The following is a 16,361-nucleotide window of genomic DNA, read 5'->3' on the forward strand; positions in this document are numbered from 1 at the left end:
ACAGAGACCCTATAGGATAGAGGAGAACGGCCCCACAGGGTTTCCGAGGCTGTAATCTTTATAGAAGCAGACTGCTACATCTTTCTCCCCAGGAGTGGCCGGTGGCTTTGAACTGCTGAATTTTTGTTAGCAGCGAGTGCTTTAACCACGATGCCATCAATTATTCCCAATTTCAATAGCAAAGTATGAGACCCCCTATTTTAGTTAGGGTATCACTTGCTGCTTCAACAAGTAAATCCCCACATTCAGGGTCTTAAATAATACTCTATGTCTAACCCATCTAGTGGTCTAATGCAGCTTTCCTCTTCCAAGGCTCCTGTCATCTGTGGCTCCACCATGCCTCGGGTCTAGAATCCTCTGGGCCTACCCAGAGGGAAGGGAACAGGGAGCTGGAGAAAGCTTGCCACTTTTGAGACACTGAGCCTGTCAGTGACACTCAGCACTTCTGCTTACATTCCGTCAGTGAGATCTCACCGTCAGGCTTGACTTAGATGCATCGGGGCTGAGAAATGTGGCCCCTCTTTGTGCAGCCGCTTCCCAGAAACAACTCTATGCTATGAAAAGAGGAGCTAGGCTATTGGTGGACAGCCAGCCACTTGGCCATTCCACCAAAACAGGACATGCAGAGATGGCCAAAAACCAGTAAGTAATGTCCCCTGAGATGACAATGTAGAGAAAACAGAATGACATGATTTCATGAACCTTGGGGAAGATTACTGTTATTGTCTCAAGACCTCTGTCAGGCTAGCTGATGGCCCTTCCTTTCTCCACTCCACCCCACCCAACACTAGAATCTTAAATTAAAAAAAAAAATTGAACTTAAAAAATCTGAATTTTAATCCCTGGCCATGAACAATCTCCCAGCCTCACCGTACACAGTTGCAGTACCTGAAAATGGGGACAATATTGCCTACCACACAGCAATGTTGTGAAGATAAAAGAACACAACAAATGTAAAAGAGCTTTGTAAGCTATGGGGTGCTGTGGCATGCATCTGAAGTTAACCACAAACTATTGGCCCTCACAGACATCCATTCTTCGCTATCATTTGCACTCCCCTAGTTACTGTTTTTGTGTGATGTAGATCTAATACTCCTCATTTTCTTAGTATTCTGACTACAGGGGAAAATTATAGTCATTAATGTGCACCACTAAATTATATCAAACACTAGACAAAACATTTCTGCTGAAATACCAAATAGATCTTGGTTAAAAGGAAAACCTGATGTAGAGTTAGGGTTATATTTGGAATTCTCCCTTTAGCTTCCGCTTTGCTCTGCCCCATCTTCTCCAGAGTGGTATACAACACTGATATATTTGGAAGGGAATTAGAATAAATAATGTGAAAGGGATCTGGGTCAGTTGTAGGGTATGAGCTCCTCTCTGGCAGGGTCGGGCTATGGGCATACAGAACCTTAGACCAGCTGTGGAAAGAAAAGAGTGTCCACGCACAGTGCAACTTGGATGTGGCAGGTCTCCCACCGGCACTCTTGGATTTTGTTTGTGCTACCTTGAAGCTTCCAAATGCAAGTCCTCTTCACAAGGTTGTAGTAGTCATGTGTTTGCCGAAGGCTTCACAGGGAGACCCAGAAGCGAGTCTACGTCAGACAACTTCATAACCGTCCATCCCCTCAGACATTGCAGCTGCAATCACTCCCCCTTCCTTCCCTTCATCCCCCAGTCACTATATTCCCCCGGCCCCACCCCCATTCCTGTGTTCTCCCCCACCTTATTTTCATTTATTTATTTATTTATTTTTCTTTTCTTGTACAGCAATGCAGCTCTGTCTCATCTCCTCACTATCTGTGTCTTCACACCCATCATTCACTCAGAAAAGGCCTCTCACGACACAGTGTACCTTCTTTGGGAGCAGCTGGGGTGGTAACTTACACATGTGCATGTGTTTTGCTTTCTAGCATACAGTGTGTCACACAGTGCGTGGCACAAAAACCCCAACCATGACTGAGAATCAGTCCTGGCCCACGAGGTGCTCGCCTTCTGGTGGGCTCAGCAGCTAGCTTTCTACCCTGAGGTTAAATTTTGCATCATGCTTTCAATATCCATCTTCATTCACACCCATAAAAGTGCTGTCCAAGATGGCAGGCTTCATCAACTTTGTCAGCACATGACTCAGGGTCTGTGAGGAGATGTGTCTCCTACAATGTCACACACTGAGTTCAGGCAGAATCCACCATCCCTCACGTTCTGAGAAAAGTACTTTAGCTTCTACAACAGAAAACTCACAAACCATGCAAGAGTGTTTCAAAGGCTGAGAGTTTCGTTCACCAAGCTTTTCCTTCTCTCTCTGTCTTGTCGTTTAGAGAAGAGCTCGCATGACCAAATGGAGCCCTGGTCCCCCGCAGGAGGCATTGGGAAGGTGAAGACCTGAGGTGTGGCCCTGCCCTGCGGCAAGAGCCTTCTCAGCTTGTGCTGGCTTGTCCTCTGGGCAAGGAAACAGGAACCATAAATCCTGCCTCCCTCACTCTCACCTTCAACCAGCCTCGCTTCCTGGGAAAAATAGACTCTGTTCTGAGTCTGAATTTGGAACCACCTGTGGTGGTGCAGCGGTTAAGAGCTCTGCTGCTAACCAAAAGATGGGCAGTTCAAATCCACCATCCTCTCCTTGGAAACTCTATGGGGCAGTTCTACTCTGTCCTGTAGGGTCACTATGAGTGGGAATCAACTCAACAGCAACAGATTTTTTTTTTTTTTTTTTATGGTGGAGGGAAGAGGTAGCCAGCCCTGTGAATATCTAGCTGAGAGCCCTCAGCCCACTTCACAATTTCCTTAGTGCCTCTTCCTCTCTGCAGAGTGGCCATAGCACTAAACACAGCCATCCATCCAGGCAGTTACGCAGCTTTAATCAAGAGTCTGCCTGACAGCACTAGAGCACAGCAAAGCAGCTCCCCTGCTGTGATAAAGAACTGATCAATGTTCCATTATTCTTTCATTTATTGGTGGCTCTCCTCCCTCCCTCCCCCTCTTTCTCCTTGGCTCCCCTCCTCCTCCTCCCCCCTCCCTCCTGTGCACACCCCATTACAATATCCGAGGCTGGCCATTGAGGTGACTCATTCCAGACATCCTCTTGCCCATCCGCACAGCCAGGGTACAGTTTCAAGGTGGAGACTTGGTGGGAGCCAGAGGCACTGAGCTCCACCAGGCTGCCCTACAGGGAGAGGGAGGAGGGAGAGACCTTGAGTCCTAACCTGTTATAGAAGTCCAATAGGATGGCTTCATCATAGTCTTCCTGACCTTCAGGGACTCTCCTCTCTTCCTTTTGGTACAGTTTCCGATACAATTCAAGACAGGAGTTGAAAAGGGTTGGAGTGCCAAGGAGCCGGTCAGGGTTAATGACAGTTTCAGAACCCTAATTCTGGGGTTTAGATTTCTTATATACCTAGACCCGGGTTTCTCATCCTCAGCAATAATGACACTTTGAACCAGATAATTCTTTGGTGCGGGGATCTGTCCTGTGCATTGTAGGTTGTTTGGCAGCATCCTTAGCCTCTACCCACCAGATGCCATTAGCATCCTCCCCTCAGTTGTGACAACCAAAATTGTCTCCAGACATTGCCAAATGTCTCCTGGCAGGCAACAACTGATTGAGAATCACTGACCTCGATGGTCAGCTCCTGTCCTTTCAGGTCCATATTGTTTTGCTTCGTCATTATCACCTCGTCATAAACATCTTCACCGTCATCACCACTGCTAGCAGCAGCAGCAGTGTCTCTATTATCGTCCCCACTTAACATTTATTCGGGATGATTGAGGACCTAATTAATGAGCTGTACTGAACAAATCTGTCCTGGAAGAAGCACAACCAGAATGTTCCTTAGAAGCAAGGATGGAGAGACTACATCTCACATACTTTGGACATGTTGTCAGGAGGGATCTGTCCCTGGAGAAGGACATCATGCTTGGTTAAGTAAATGGTCAGTGAAAAAGAGGAAGACCTTCAATGAGATGGATTGACACAGTGGCTGCATGAATGGGCTCAGGTACAGCAACAATTGTGAGGATGGTGCAGGACCGGGCAGTATTTCGTTCTGTTGTACATGGAGTCACTATGAGTCAGAATCCAACTCGACGGTACCTAACAACAACAACACTGACCTCCAGGTGCCCGGCATGTTCCTCACAACCCTAAGAGGTAGGTGCTGATTGCCAGGGAGTTGAAGTAACTTTCCCCAAGGTAAGCCAGAACATGATCACTCCACTGCCTGACGAGCTGGAGCTTTTTAAACTACCCTCATCTACTATAAGGTTTTCTTCTGTCCCATTGCCTGTATCTCCCCATGTTCTTAGCAAAGGCCTGATACAAACTGGCGATCAAATCAATCTTTGTAAAGAGTAGCAATCAAATCAATCTTTGTAAAGAGCAGAAATCAAATCATTCAGCTTAGTTCAAGTAATTCAGATTAATCTGCACCTTGTCTGTCGAGTCAATAAAGAATTGTGACACAGAGCTAAACCCAAAATTCTGGCACCAGTCTTGGCCAGCTGTGTGAGCTCAGACAAGCTGCTTGACCTTTCGGAGCCTCTGATACTTCCTCTGTAAGGAGGGAAGACCTACACCTGAATACAGGACTCAGAACAAGCTAGCTGTTTCTATTAGTGATAGGTGCTCTTGATCCCCAAATTCTTTGTCTCTTCCTGTCCCACCCCCACCCCCGACAACTACTCAGTAAATTTACATTTTTCTCTTTGTTTTTTTTTTGCAAAAGTGATTGAGAAGGTGCTGTGTGTGTTTAGGAGAGATTAGAGCCCAGGTGGCCTGGACCAGGGAGGAGGACAGATGGCTTTATCTCTCACCGTCTGTTCTGAGAAATGGCAATCTGACTGGACAGAGCCTTGCTTGGGTGTCAGAGGCCCTGAAGTCCATCCTGGCTCTCAAGGACCAGCTGCATTGAGGCTGGGCCAGTCATATCCCCCTCTCAGGGCCCCAATTCCCTTATCTGTAGATTAGGCTAGATAATCTCGAAGCTGCCATATCAGCATGTTCTGTAGCAAGCAATTTGTACCATCATATTATTATTATTTGGGTCATTCATATCAGCTTTGGATGAGTTTTTTCTCCTGGGCTGCCTGGGGCTCTCTGAGGCCAGAGAATGGGCCAGCTCCCTCCCTGGGGTGGAGCAAGCTCTCTGGATGGCTGGCATGAGCTCTGCCCACCCCTGTCAGCAGAGACTGTGCCCCCCCCCCGTAGTCCTCCGTGACCCAAGATTGGCACCAGAATTTTTTTTAAATAATTTTTATTGTGCTTTAAGTGAAAGTTTACAAATCAAGTCAGTTTCTCACACCAAAACCCATATACACCTTGCTACACACTCCCAATTACTCTCCCTCTAATGAGACAGCCTGCTCTCTCCCTCCACTCTCTCTTTTCGTGTCCTTTTCGCCAGCTTCTAACCCCCTCCACCCTCTCATCATCCCTCCAGGCAGGAGATGCCAACATAGACTCAAGTGTCCCCCTGATCCAAGAAGCTCACTCCTCACCAGCATTCTTCTCCAACCCATTGTCCAGTCCAATCCGTGTCTGAAGAGTTGGCTTCAGGAATGGTTCCTGTCCTGGGTCAGCAGAAGGTCTGGGGCCATGACCACTGGGGTCCTTCCAGCCTCAGTCAGACCATTAAGTGTGGTCTTAGGAGAATTTGGAGTCTCCATCCCACTGCTCCCCTGCTCCCTCAAGGGTTCTCTGTTGTGTTCCCTGTCAGGGCATCATCGGTTGTAGCCAGGCACCATCTAGTTCTTCTGGTCTCAGGAAGATGTAGTCGCTGGTTCATGTGGCCCTTTCTGTCTCTTGGGCTTGTAATTACCTTGTGTCCTTGGTGTTCTTCATTCTCCTTTGATCCAGGTGGGTTGAGACCAATTAATGCATCTTAGATGGTTGCTTCCTAGCATTTAAGACCCCAGACGCCACTCTTCAAAGTGGGATGCAGAATGTTTTGTTAATAGGTTTTATTATGGCAATTGACTTAGATGTCCCCTGAAACCACGGTCCCCAGACCCCTGCCCCTGCCACACAGGCCTTCGAAGCATTCAGTTTATTCGGGAAACTTCTTTGCTTTTAGTTTAGTCCAATTGTGCTGACATCCCCTGTATTGTGTGCTGTCTTTCCCTTCACCTGAAGAGTTCTTACCTACTATCTAATTAGTGAATGCCCCTCTCCCACCCTCCGTCCTTCCCCTCTGAGAAGAATGTTTTTTTCTCAGTTTAAACTATTTCTCAAGTTCTTATAATAGTGGTCTTATACAATGTTTGTCCTTTTGCAACTGACTAATTTCATTCAGCATAATGCCTTCCAGGTTCCTCCATGTTATGAAATGTTTCACAGATTCCTCACTGTACTTTATCGATGCATAGTATTCCATTGCATGAATATACCATAATTTATCCCTTTCATCCATTGAGGGACACCTTGGTTGCTTCCATGTTTTTGCTATTTTAAACAGTGCTGCAGTAAACATGGGTGTGCATATATCTGTTCGTGTAAAGGCTCTTATTTCTCTAGGATGTATTCCAAGGAGTGTGATTGCTTGATCGTATGGTAGTTCTATTTCTAGCTTCTTAAGGAAGTACCAAATCGATTTCCAAAGTGGTTATACCATTTGACATTTCCACCAGCAGTGTAGAAGTGTTCCAATCTCTCCACAGCCTCTCCAACATTTAATATTTTGTGTTTTTTGGATTAATGCCAGCCATGTTGGAGTGAGATGAAATCTCATTGTAGTTTTGATCTGCATTTCTCTAATGGCTAATGATTGTGAACATTTCCTCATGTATCTGTTAGCTACCTGAATGTCTTCTTTAGTGAAGTGTCTATTCATATCTTTTGCCCATTTTTTAATTGGGTTATTTGCCTTTTTGCAGTTGAGTTTTTGCAGTATCATGTAGATTTTAGAGAACAGGCGCTGATCAGAAATGTCATAGCTAAAAACTTTTCCCCAGCCAGTAGGTAGTCTTTTTACTCCTTTGGTGAAGTCTTTGGATGAGCGTGTTTGATTTTTAGGAGCTCCCAGTTATCTAGTTTTTCTTCTACGTTCTTTATAATGTTTCTATACTGTTTATGCCATGTATTAGGGCTCCTAAAGTTGTCCCTATTTTTTCTTCCATGATCTTTTTTTTTTAAAAAAAAATAATTTTTATTGTGCTTTACGTGAAAGTTTACAAATCAAGGCAGTCTCTCACATATAAACTTATATACACCTTACTACATACTCCCATTTACTCTTCCCCTAATGAGTCAGTCCACTTCCTCCTTCCAGTCTCTCCTTTCGTGATCATTTTGCCAGTTTCTAACCCTCTCTACTCTCTCATCTCCCCTCCAGACAGGAGATGCCAACACAGTCTCGAGTGTCTACCTGATATAAGTAGCTCACTCCTCATCAGCATCTCTCTCCAACCCATTGTCTAGACCATCCCGTGTCTGATGGGTGGTCTTTGGGAACGGTTCCTATCCTCGGCCAACAGAAGGTTTGGGGACCATGGCCGCTGGGATTCTTCTAGTCTCAGCCAGACCCTTAAGTCTGGTCTTTTTATGAGAATTTGGGGTCTGCATCCCACTGTTCTACTGCTCCCTCTGGGGTTCTACTTTGTGCTCCCTGTCAGGGCAGTCATCGGTTGCTGCCGGGCACCATCTAGTTCTTCTGGTCACAGGATGATGTAAGTCTCTAGTTCATGTGGCCCTTTCTGTCTCTTGGGCTCATAATTATCTCATGACCTTGTTGTTCTTCATTCTCCTTTGATCCAGGTGGGTTGAGACCAATTGATGCATCTTAGATGGCCACTTGTTAGCATTTAAGACCCCAGATGCCACACTTCAAAGTGGGATACAGAATGTTTTCTTAATAGAATTTATTTTGCCAATTGACTTAGAAGTTCCCTGAAGCCATAGCCCCTAAACCCCCACCCTTGCTCCGCTGACCTTCGAAGCATTCAGTTTATTCAGGAAACTGCTTTTGGTCCAGTCCAGTTGAGCTGACCTTCCCTGTATTGAGTATTGTCCTTCCCTTCACCTAAAGTAGTTCTTATCTACTATGTAATCAGTAAATAACCCTCTCCCACCGTCCCTCCCTCCCCCCTCTCCTAACCACAAAAGTATGTGTTCTTCTCAGTTTATACTATTTCTCAAGATCTTATAATAGTGGTCTTATACAATATTTGTCCTTTTGCATCTGACTGATTTCACTCAGCATAATGCCTTCCAGGTTCCTCCATGTTATGAAATGTTTCACATATTACTCACTGTTCTTTATCGATGTGTAGTATTCCATTGCGTGAATATACCATAATTTATTTATCCATTCATCTGTTGATGGACACCTTGGTTGCTTCCATCTTTTTGCTATTGTAAACAGTGCTGCAATAAACATGAGTGTGCATATATCTGTTCATGTAAAGGCTCTTATTCTCTGGGATATATTCCGAGGAGTGGGATTTCTACGGTAGTTCTATTTCTAACTTTTTAAGAAAACTCCAGATAGATTTCCAAAGTGGTTGTACCACATTACATTCCCACCAGCAGTATATAAGAGTTCCAATCTCTCCGCGGCCTCTCCAACATTTATTATTTTGTGTTTTTTGGATTAATGCCAGCCTTGTTGGACTGAAATGAAATCTCATTGTAGTTTTAATTTGCATTTCTCTAATGGCTAATGATCGAGAACATTTTCTCATGTGTCTGTTAACCCACCCACTGCCATAGACATGTGTCTGTTAGCTGCCTGAATATCTTCTTTAGTGAAGTGCATGTTCATATCCTTTGCCCGATTTTTAACTGGGTTGTTTGTCTTTTTGTGGATGAGTTTTAACAGAATCATTATAGATTTTAGAGATCAGGTGCTGGTTGGAGATGTCATAGCTGAAAATTTTTTCCCAATCTGTAGGTGGTCTTTTTACTCTTTTGGTGAAGTCTTTAGATGAGCATAGGTGTTTGATTTTTAGGAGCTCCCACTTAATCTGGTTTCTCTTTGTCATTTTTAATAATGTTTTGTATTCTGTTTATGCCTTTTATTGGGGCTCCTAACATTGTCCCTATTTTTTCTTCCATGATCTTTACCGTTTTAGTCTTTATGTTTAGGTCTTTGATCCACTTGGAGTTAGTTTTTGTGCATGGTGTGAGGTATGGGTCCTGTTTCATTTTTTTGCAAATGGATATCCAGTTATGCCAGCACCATTTGTTAAAAAGACTATCTTTTCCCCAATTAACTGACACTGGGCCTTTGTCAAATATCAGTTGCTCATATGCGGATGGATTTATATATGGGTTCTCAATTCTGTTCCATTGGTTTATGTGCCTGTTGTTGTACCAGTACCAGGCTGTTTTGACTACTTTGGCTGTTCTAAAATCAGGTAGAGTGAGGCCTCCCACTTTCTTCTTCTTTTTCAGTAATGCTTTACTTATCCAGGGCTTCTTTCCCTTCCATATGAAGTTGGTGATTTGTTTTTCCATCACATTAAAAAATGACATTGGAATTTGGATCAGAAGTGCATTGTATATATAGATGGCTTTTGGTAGAATAGACATTTTTACTATGTTAAGTCTTCCTATCCATGAGTGAGGTACGTTTTTCCACTTATGTAGGTCCTTTTTAGTTTCTTGCACTAGTACTTTGTACTTTTCTTTGTATAGGTCTTTTACATCTTTGGTAAAATTTATTCCTAAGTATTTATCTTCTTTTTTTAATTTTATTTTATCTTCTTGGGGGCTACTGTGAATGGTATTGATTTGGTGCTTTCTTTTTCGGTGTTCTTTTTGTTGATGTAGCGGAATCCAAGTGATTTTTGTATGTTAATCTTGTAACCTGAAACTCTGCCGAACTCTTCTATTAGTTTCAGTAGTTTTCTGGAAGATTCCTCAGGGTTTTCTGTGTATAAGATCATGTCATCTGCAAATAGAGATAATTTTACTTCTTCCTTGCCAGTCCCAATGCCCTTTATTTCTTTGTCTAGCCTAATTGCTCTGGCTAGGACCTCTAGCACAATGTTGAATAAGAGTGGTGATAAAGGGCATCCTCGTGTGGTTCCCGTTCTCAAGGGAAATGCTTCCAGGCTCTCTCCATTTAGAATGATGTTGGCTGTTCGCTTTGTATAGATGCCCTTCATTATGTTGAGGAGTTTTCCTTCTATTCCTATTTTGCTGTGAGTTTTTATCATGAATGGGTGTTGGACTTTGTCAAATGCCTTTTCTGCATCAATTGATAGAATCATGCGGTTTCTGTCTTTTGTTTTATTTATATGGTGGATTACATTAATGGTTTTTCTAATATTGAACCAACCTTGCATACCTGGTATAAATCCCACTTGGTCGTGGTGGATTATTTTTTTTGTTATGTTGTTGAATTCTATTGGCTAGAATTCTGTTGAGGATTTTTGCATCTATGTTCATGAGGGATATAGGTCTATAATTTTCTTTTTTTGTAATGTCTTTACCTGGTTTTGGTATCAGGGATATGGTGGCTTCATAGAATGAGCTAGGTAGTATTCCATCATTTTCTATGCCTTGAAATACCTTTAGTAGTAGTAGTATTAACTCTCCTCTGAAAGTTTGGTAGAACTCTGCAGTGAAGCCGTCTAGACCACGGCTTTTTTTTTTTGTTGGGAGTTTTTTGATTACCTTTTCAATCTCTTTTTTTGTTATGGGTCTATTTAGTTGTTCTACTTCTGATTGCGTTAGTTTAGGTGGGTAGTGTTTTTCTAGGAATTCATCCATTTCTTCTAGGTTTGCAAATTTGTTAGAGTACAATTTTTCATAATAATCTGATACGATTCTTTTACTTTCAGTTGGATCTATTGTGATATGGCCCATCTCATTTCTTATTTGGATTATTTGTTTCCTTTCCTGTATTTCTTTAGTCAGTCTGGCCAATGGTTAATCAATTTTGTTAATTTTTTCAAAGAATCAGCTTTTGGCTTTGTTAATTCTTTCAATTGTTTTTCTCTTCTCTAATTCATTTAGTTCAGCTCTAATTTTTATTATTTGTTTTCTTCTGGTACCTGATGGATTCTTCTGTTGCTTGCTTTCTATTTGTTCAAGTTGTAGGGACAGTTCTCTGATTTTGGCTCTTTATTCTTTATGTATGTGTGCATTTATCGATATAAATTGATCTATGAGCACTGCTTTTGCTGTGTCTCAGAGGTTTTGATAGGAAGTTTTTTCATTCTCGCTGCATTCTCTGAATTTCTTTATTCCCTCCTTAATGTCTGCTATAACCCAGTCTTTTTGAGCAGGGTATTTTTCAGTTTCCAAGTATTTATTTCTTTTCCCTGATTTTTCTCTTATTGATTGCTACTTTTACGGCCTTGTGGTCCGAGAAGATGCTTTGTAATATTTCGATGTTTTGGATTCCACAAAGGTTTGTTTTATGACTTAATATGTGATCTCTTCTAGAGGATGTTCCATGTGCACTAGAAAAAAAGTATACTTTGTAGCTGTTGGGTAGAGTGTTCTGTATAAGTCTGTGAGGTCAAGTTGGTGGATTGTAGCAATTAGGTCTTCCATGTCTCTATTGAGCTTCTTACTGGAAGTCCTATCCTTCTCCGAAAATGGTGTGTTGAAGCCTCCTACTATAATTCTGGAGATGTCTATCTCACTTTTCAGTTCTGTAAAATTTTGTTTTATGTATTTTGCAGCCCTGTCATTGGGTGCATAAATATTTGATATGGTTATATCTTCCTGGTCAATTGTCTCTTTAATCATTATGTAGTGTCCTTCATTATCCTTTCTGGTGGATTTAATTTTAAAGTCCATTTTGTCAGAAATTAATATTGCCTTGCTGCTCTTTTTTGATTGTTTTTTCCTTGATATATTTTTTTCCATCCTTTGAGTTTTAGTTTGCTTGTGTCTCTAAGTCTAAGGTGTTTCTCTTGTAGGCAGCTAGACAGATGGTGTTTCTTTATGCAGTCTGAGACTGTCTCTTTATTGATGCATTTAGTCCATTTACATTCAGCGTAATTATAGATAAGTATGAATTTAGTGCTGTCATTTTGATTTCTTTTTGTGTGTGTTATTGACAATTTCATTTTTCCACTTATTTTTTTGTGCTGAGATGCTTTTCTTTGTAAATTGTGTGTTCCTCATTTTCATAGTAGTCGAATTTATGTTTGCTGAGTCCTCATGTTTTTCTTAGTTTTTATTTTGAATTATGGAATTGTTAGACCTCTTTGTGGTCACCTTAATATTTACCCCTATTTGTCTAAGTAAAAACCTAACTTGTATCATCCTATATCGCCTTGTTTTCCTCTCCATGTGGAAGACCTATGCCTCCTGTATTTAGTCCCTCTTTTTGATTATTGTGATCTTTTACATAATGACTTCAATGATTCCCTGTTTTGAGCCCTTTTTTCTTTTTGAAATTAATCATAATTCGTTTTGTGATTTCCCTATTTGAGTTGATATCAGGATATTCTGTTCTGTGACCTTGTGTTGTGTTGGTATCTGATATTATTGATTTTCTGACCAAGCAATTTCCTTTAGTAATTCTTGTAGCTTTGATTCGGTTTTTGCAAATTCTCTAAGCTTGCGTTTATTTGTAAATGTTTTAATTTCACCTTCATATTTGAGAGAGAGTTTTGCTGGATATATGATCCTTGGCTGGCAGTTTTTCTCCTTCATTGCTCTATATATGTCATCCCATTACCTTCTTGCCTGCATGATTTCTGCTGAGTAATCTGAACTTATTGATTCTCCTTTGTAGGAGACTTTTCTTTTATCCCTGGCTGCTTTTAAAATTTTCTCTTTATCTTTGGTTTTGGCAAGTTTGTTGATAATATGCCTTGGTGATTTTCTTTTTGGATCAATCTCATATGGGGTTCGATGAGCATCTTGGATAGATGCTTTCACGATGCTTTTGTCTTTCATGATGCCGCGGAAGTTTTCTGCTAACAGATCTTCAACTATTCTCTCTGTATTTTCTGTTACCACTCCCTGTTCTGGAACTCCAATCACACGCAAGTTATTCTTCTTGATAGAGTCCCATATGATTCTTAGGGTTTCTTCATTTTTTAAAATTCTTTTATCTGATTTTTCTTCAACTATATTGGTGTCAATTGCCTTATTCTCCAACTCCCCCACTCTGCATTCCAATTGCTCAATTCTGCTCCTCTGACTTCCTATTGAGTTTTCTAATTCTGTAATTTTATTGTTAATCTTTTGGATTTCTGAATGCTGTCTCTCTATGGATTCTTGCAGCTTATTAGTTTTTCCACTATGTTCTTGAATAATCTTTTGGATTTCTTCAACTGCTTTATCAATGTGTTCCTTGACTTTTTCTGTAGATTGCCTTATTTCATTTCTGAGGTCATCCCTGATGTCTTGAAGCATTCTGTATATTAGTTTTTTATATTCTGCATCTGGCAATTCCAGGATTGTATCTTCATTTGAGAAAGATTTTGATTCTTTAGTTTGGGGAGTTGTAGAAGCAATCGTGGTCTGCTTCTTTACATGGTTTGATATCGACTGCTTTCTCTGAGCCATCTATAAGATATTGTAATGATTTATTTAATATTTGCTCACTGGGCCTTATCTTGTTTTGTTTTCTTTCAATATACGCAGATGGGCTGCTAGATTGCCCTGTCTTGATTTTTGTAGCCTTTGAATCACTTATGTCTTATTATCAGCTGGTTTGGGCTGTTATCAGATATATAAGCCTAAGAGTCCATTCACTATTCTTGAATAGAATCAGCTTAGGTGTTCTGATTTTCGGTCACCAAGTGTGTGATGTAGACTGTCACCTATTAACCTAGAGGAGTAGTGGTGATAGTTGTGTGTACCAGATTCTAGTAGCGGCAGGGGGTCACACTCCAAGGGAGCAGGATGCTGACAGCCTTCCCCCACATGCCAGTGAGGTAGGTGTGTCTCTATTCCTAAAGCACTTTGGTGGGTGGGCTCTGCAGCTGTACCTTTGGCACCCAATGCTTGTACCTCTAAAAACTGGTAGGCATCAGTATCCTCAGACCCCTTTGGCCAGTGGCTAGGTGGTTTGGGTGGAGCTTCAGGCCTCAGTTCCCCATTGTGGATCAGTGAGGGCTCTGTTTAATAGGTAGAGATATCAGACCTGGAAAACTTGTCAGATCTCTTTTGGAATTGCCTTTGCATTATAATAGCCGCCTTGTTCCCTGCAGGAATGAAAGCCAAAGACTGTGGATCTCATATGCTTGGCTGGAGCTGGTTCTGTATTTTTATTCCAATTTAGGGAAGTCAGGGAAGGATTTTTCATCCCTGGGTTTTTAGTAGCTGCTTCTCTCAGGCCAGGAGAATGGGTTAGGAAAAGAAAGAAAGAGAGCACTTCACTCCCTGGCCCAGGAAATTCCAATGTTAATGAAGCTGCCTGGGGCAGGGAGGGGAGAGATCAGATAGATAGGAGAGTGTAGCACCCAGAAATATAGACAAAGTTACGTATCTTGCTTGGTGATGACTGTTTTATCTGAGATTTCCTAGGGGCGTGTAGCCTGTGTGCTCTGGCTGGGCTGAGATTGCCCTGAGGGTCAGGCAATCCCATGCTTGTGCTGTCAGGTAGTCCCGTGCTTGTGCTGTCTCAGAAGCCATGGTCAGCTCCTCAGCTCCCAGTGCAAAGCCCAGCACCAAGGTTCCCCGGCTGGAACGCCGCACTCCAGGCTCCAAAACCAGTCGCTGCCTCCTGATGACTTCTTGTCCTGTCAGCCGCATTGTTGTGCTGCCTTTACGTGCTGGCTGGGCTTCCCCCGAGGTCACTTCAGGGGGCTATGGCTGTGTCTGGTGTTTGCGCCGTCTCAGGAAGCCGTGCTCAGCTCCCCTGTGCCCAGTCCAAAGCCTGGCGCCAAGGTTTTATGACTAGTACACTGGGTCCAGGCTCTGAAAACAGTCGCTCCTTCCCCGTGGTTGCTCATTCTCTCATTAGCTGTGTCAGTGTGCAGCCTTCTTACACTGGCTGAGTCTCTACCGAGGTTACCCCAGGGCGCTAGGGGTTAGGGATGTGTCCTGTGCCTGCCCCGCCTCTGCAAGCCGCAATCAGCCCCACCACTCAGTGCCAGGGAACCGCCAGTGCTCAAGACTGTGGAAAAAGACGCCGGTTCCAGAGGCGGTCGCTGCTTCACAGCGAAGTTTTCGCTCCCCCGTCACTCAGGTCAACTTTTTAGATCTGTGTTTGATGGTCAGGTTCATAGATTGTCATGTATGTGATCGATTGACTTGTTTTTCCAAGTCTTTGTTGCAAGAGGGATCAGAGGTAGCTTCTACCTAGTCAGCCATCTTGGCCCCTCCCCTCTTCCATGATCTTTACCATTTTAGATTTTATATTTAGGTCTTTGATCCATTTTGAGCTCGTTTTTGTGCATGGAGTGAGGTATTGGTCTTGTTTCATTTTTTTGCAGATGGATATCCAGTTATGCCAGCACCATTTGTTAAAAAGACTCTTTTCCCCATTTAACTGTTTTGGGGCCTTTGTCAAATATCAACTGCTGACATGTGGATGGATTTATGTCTGGATTCTCAATTCTGCTCCATTGGACCACATATCTGTTATTGTACCAGTACCAGGCTGTTTTGACTACTGTGGCGGTATAATAGTTTCTAAAATCAGGTAAAGTAAGGCCTCCCACTTTGTCCATCATATTTCAGTAATGCCTTATTTATCCGGGGCCTCTTTCCCTTCCATATGAAATTGGTGATTGTTTCTCCATCTCATTAAAGAATGTCCTTGGTATTTGGATCAGAATTGCATTAAATGTATAGATCGCTTTTGGTAGAATAGACATTTTTATAATGTTAAGTCTTCCTATCCAGGAGCAAGGTATGTTCTTCCACTTATGTAAGTCTCTTTTGGTTTCTTGCAGAAGTGTACTGTAGTTTTCTTTGTATAAGTCTTTTACATCTCTGGTAAGATTTATTCCTAAGTATTTGATCTTCTTGGGGGCTACTGTAAATGGCATTGATTTGGTGATTTCCTCTTCGATGTTCTTTTTTTTGGTGTAGAGGAATCCAACTGATTTTTGTATGTTTATCTTGTATCCCGATACTCTGCTGAACTCTTCTATCAGTTTGAGTAGTTTTCTGGAGGGTTCCTTAGGGTTTTCTGTGTATAAGATCATGTCATCTGCAAATAGAGATATTTTACTTCTTCCTTGCCAATCTGGATGCCCTTTATTTCTTCGTCTAGCCTAAATGCTCTGGCTAGGACTTCCAGCACAATGTTGAATAAGAGTGATGATAAAGGGAATCCTTGTCTGGTTCCCGATCTCAATGGGAATGCTTTCAGGCTCTCTCCATGTAGGGTGATGTTGGCTGTTGGCTTTGTGTAAATGTCCTTTATTATGTTGAGAAATTTTCCTTCTATTCCTATTTTGGTGAGAGTTTTTATCATGAATGAGTGTTGAACTTTGTCAAA

The sequence above is a fragment of the Loxodonta africana genome, chromosome 21, assembly GCF_030014295.1.
Source record: "Loxodonta africana isolate mLoxAfr1 chromosome 21, mLoxAfr1.hap2, whole genome shotgun sequence".
Taxonomy (NCBI): Eukaryota; Metazoa; Chordata; class Mammalia; order Proboscidea; family Elephantidae; genus Loxodonta; species Loxodonta africana.